We start from the raw sequence: 4,389 nt of genomic DNA, 5'->3' as shown, positions 1-4,389 counted from the left end.
CTCACTTAGCCGTGCGGGGCCGCAGGGGCCCAGGTGCGTGCCGGGAAGGGGCGGTATTCGGAGGGGGAGGTCCGAGAGCCCAGTGGGCGCTACTGATGCCGACGGCAGGCCTCCCGGGAAGTTTCGGTATTCCGCTCAGTGGGAGGCCTATAACGGAATGGCCAGCTCTCCCTGTCCTTGGATTAAAGCAGCAAGTCGTCCTGCGGCGCTCGCTGCCCTTCGGCTGAGGCCGGACACTGGCACAAGGGTGTCCTCGGTCTGAGCCGTGGCCCCCATGGACGGCTCCTGCCCGCGCGGACCCCTCGGCCGCCCGGCCGCCACCGCAACGGGGGTACACGCCCGTCTCCCCTGAGACCGGGAGCCACGCGTGCCATGGCCACGGGTGGACTTGCTTGACTTTATTTCGCCCCAGGCGCCCTTTGAGCGTCAGGGTAGGTGTTTGCAGGAGGAGGAGCGAGAGGGCGGGGCAGTTCTGACTCCTAAGGAGTTGAGTGCGGGACCTGGAGGCTGGCTCCCGCGTTTGAATCCTAACCCTGGCCAGTGTTCTCCTCTAAGTCCAAACTTGGTTTTCCTCCACACACCCCCACACCCCCTTTCAGCGCTTTCTCTTGACACCCCACACACACGCACACGCACACACTAGCCGGTGTCCTCCAGCCAGTCCCTGGGCAGACGCGGTTCCTCGAATGCAAAGGCTCAGCCTGCCAGCCAAGCGTGAGGAACTGCCTCCTCGCGTGTTGGGCTGAGTGGCAGGACTTGTTACTGGAAAGCACTCTGTGTGCTCTAACCTGCAGCTCACTTGCTCGTGAGCAGTGCTCTTGGGGTTTCACCGGCACCTTTTCTTCCCAATAAGATGGCTCCTGCCACGTGCCTGCTGGAACCGAGCTCATCTCATGGGCAGGCGCAGGAAGCTCCCAGGCCGGCTGGAGGGCCAGTTTAGATACAGCCGCATACAGTGCATCTCCTGCTTAGCGGGAGGTATCGGGGATGGTTACTTCCGTGTGTGTGTTTAGTGTTGATGGCCCAGACAATAGTGGAGCCTTTCAGAAACAAGAAGGAATGGTGCCAAGGAGTCAGTAGCTCCCTTGGTTTTCCCACCTCTACACTGTTGACTTTCGGGGTCAGATAATACCTTTTCAGGGGGAATGTGTGACAGCATCGCTGGCCTCTTCCCACTCAGATGCCAGTAGTACCCCCATCCCCCCAACGGTATCACAACCAAAAATGTCTGGAGACGAACCCTGGTTTAAATGTCGCCTGTAGTAATGGTCGTTAGAGCTTTCAAGGCCAAGGAGCTCAGCCAGCCCTTTGTTTGAAGGGCCACACTCCCCAGGAGGCAACTACAGTTCCTGCTAGAAGTATCTCAGCTGTTGGAACAGCATTAGGAACAATGGAATGTATGCCCAGGCAGCTCTGTGATTTACAAACATACGTTCTTTCTTCAATAAATGTTATGGCTTTCACAGCGGAAAAATAAAAGTATCTCAGCTGCCCTCTGAAGCCTTACTCAGCATACTGAATGTCAAAAGTGGGTTTTTACATCACCCAAGTATATCAGCCAAAATAATGTTTAAAATAAATTTAGTCACGGGGAAAATAAGACAAATCCAGATTGAGAGATTATCTGGGTAATCTAGTTCCACCGGACTCTTTAAAAAGTCAGTATCAAGGAGAACAGAAAAGTTAGAGAACCGCTCCACAGGAGACCACCAGCAAATCATCCTACAGCTGGTTGAAGGAAAGAAGCTATGAAGGACATGGGGGCAGTTGGAGAACTTTGTGTGAGAATATACATTAGAGAGTATTGTGGAATCATTAAGTGTTTCAGTGTTGTGATGGCTGTTGATGAGAGTGCCTTATTATTCGGAGACCTGTGTGCTGAATTATTCAGTCAAGAGTTCTCCTGGCTACAACTTTCAAATGACTCAGAAGCATCTATTTTATAGAGACATAAAGCAGATGCAGCAAAAGGTTAACAGAACTGGGTGATGGGTATATGTGTGTTCATTGAGCCATTTCTTTACAACTTTTCTGAAAAAATAATTTTTTTTCAAAATAAAATAACAGAGAAATGCAAAATACTAGCAAACAGAATTTTATTTTGTTGTGATCTCTTAGTCAAGTTTTGGTATCGGTCCCACAGCCCTCAAAAAAAAAAAGTTGTGAAGTATTTCCTTCTCTTCTATTTTTTTAAAGCGCTTGTGTAGTATTGACATTGTTCCTTCCTTAAATATTTTATTGAATTCACCAATAAAGCCCTCTAGACCTGGGCCTTTCTAATAAATGTTAGAAATTTGATTCTAAATTATATTTCTTTATAGATTTGGGGCTGTTTAGATGTTCTTATGTCATATTTGCTAATTATATTTTTCAAGGAATTTGTCCAAGCTGACATGTCTTTTTTTAAAATATATATTTTTATTGACTTCAGAGAGGAAGAGAGGGAGAGAAAGAGAGAAACATCAATGATGACAGAGAATCAACAATTGGCTGCCTCCTGCATGCCTCCCACTGGGGATCGAGTCTGCAAGCCGGGCACGTGCCCTTGACTGGAATCAAACCCAGGACCCTTCTGTCTGCAGGCCGATGCTCTATCCACTGAGCCAAACCAGCTAGGGCTGACTTATGTCTTGAATGTGGGTTATAGACCAAAAGATGGATAGGCATTTCAAGCATAGAGAGTTGCATGGTCAGAAGTATGGAGTGAGTTCAGGTGGGTGGGTATAAGTAGTTGTTGCTAGAGCATGAAGTGGTAGAAACAGATATTGACACCAAACTGTAGACAGGCTGCTCTGAGCCCTCTTTTCAACTATGTCTTGTCCTTGGGCCTTGACCTTGGCCTGACTAGTCCAGCTATAGCCAAAATCCTGTTGAGTCAGTTGGGAGAGAATTCCTCACCCTTGCTTTCCTAGATTCCATTGCTAGGCCTATGAAATATATACTGTCACATTATCAGGAGAAAAGGCATACAAATGTATTAATTTTTTTATTATATTTTTATTTGTATTACAACTGTCCAAATGTATTCATTTTTAATATTATATGCATGGAGGCATCATAGGAAAAAGACCCCAAAAAAGCAGTAAGAACTTGTACACCCAAAGCATAGGGGATATGGGCTTCTTAGGAGAGAGTCAGGGATATTTTTTAAATAGATAACTGGGCCTTAGAACAGCTGGGAAGTTTGGGACAAACTTTGTCTGGATGAAGTGGTGACTTCTAGTATCCTCTCCTAGTGGGTGGAACTCCCAGGGAGGGGATGTAGGACAACAAAATTCTTTTTGGAGGATCTGTCTTTAGGTGAATCAGTGAAGTTCAGAGAAGGGCTCTCCTAGCATTTGCTGTTTTGCAAGTGCCTTCAGCTCAAAATAATCAATATATACCAAAGTGCATATTTTGGGTGGTATGTCTTGAATTTCTTCAGTATCTGTTTACCTGTGTGTCCTTGATTTCTGACCATCCCAGTCTGTCTTCAGCAAGAATCCTGTTAAATAAGTTTATGTAATAGTAATAATTTTCTAGTTTATAAGTTTGTAATTTTAGGGTGAACTCTAGAGTGACATATTAAGGGTCAGACTTGACCACTTAGGTAACCACCTCCCTATGTGTGTGTGACATAGATAAAACTTACCCCATATTCCTCCTGTACTCTACCCATAGGAATGACACATGTTACTGATAACCAGCTTGTACTCTGATTAACACTTGTGTGATGACATATGTTACAGATAGCCACCTGGACTGCCGTGGGCCCGAACAGGCTTAAAAAATGGGTCCCCGACTTCAGACATCGATCATCCTCCTGATCCACACTCCTGAAGGCAGAAGAACAGCCACACCTCTGATCCTGAGACTTTGGTTGCCCTCCTCCCGCTGACTCGACCCAACCAGACAGCCAGCCACCCAAAGACGGATCCGCCGCTGCCCGCAGAGGATGCCACTCTTCCCCGGGGACCCCGCTAAGTCTGAGCCCACGGCACCAGGAACCTTGTGAGTAATAAAGTGTTGTGTGATTTGCAACTGCATATTCTTGTGTGGCGTAATTCCTCCAACAGTCTTAACTATATTAATATAAGGTCAGATGATAATGCCTACCCTCAGTCCTGCTTGCTTAGAGTAGTCCCTTCGCTAGCAACTACTTAATGCTGAACACCTGCACAGTTAAGTTTATCTCAAGGGACGCCTTGAATAACGCCCCATATACTCTACTGGGACAGTTTAGCAAGAATTCCCCACCCTGGATGTCTCCTCTTAGGGATTCTCCTAGCATTGACCATCCCCCCCCCCCCCCCCCCAAACACACACACACACACACACACACACACACACACACACACACACACACAGAGTTTGTTGGCTTTAAACCCACAGCCTTCTGTCCTGCTTTGA

The 4,389-nt window shown here is 47.1% G+C and overlaps 1 long non-coding RNA gene across 1 annotated transcript; it reads left to right on the top strand.

The window, feature by feature from the left end:
* The first annotated feature begins 39 nt into the window (after positions 1 to 39).
* LOC102238648 lies at positions 40 to 4,025 on the top strand. The gene is made up of 2 exons (XR_314531.2): positions 40 to 431; positions 3,729 to 4,025. It is a non-coding gene; the product is annotated as an uncharacterized LOC102238648 (long non-coding RNA).
* The last annotated feature ends 364 nt before the right edge of the window (positions 4,026 to 4,389 follow it).

This window comes from Myotis brandtii, unplaced genomic scaffold, assembly GCF_000412655.1.
Source record: "Myotis brandtii unplaced genomic scaffold, ASM41265v1 scaffold760, whole genome shotgun sequence".
NCBI classification, from domain to species: domain Eukaryota; kingdom Metazoa; phylum Chordata; class Mammalia; order Chiroptera; family Vespertilionidae; genus Myotis; species Myotis brandtii.
Note: the sequence above shows the minus strand (reverse complement) of the source record. Positions and strands in the feature narration are given on the sequence as shown.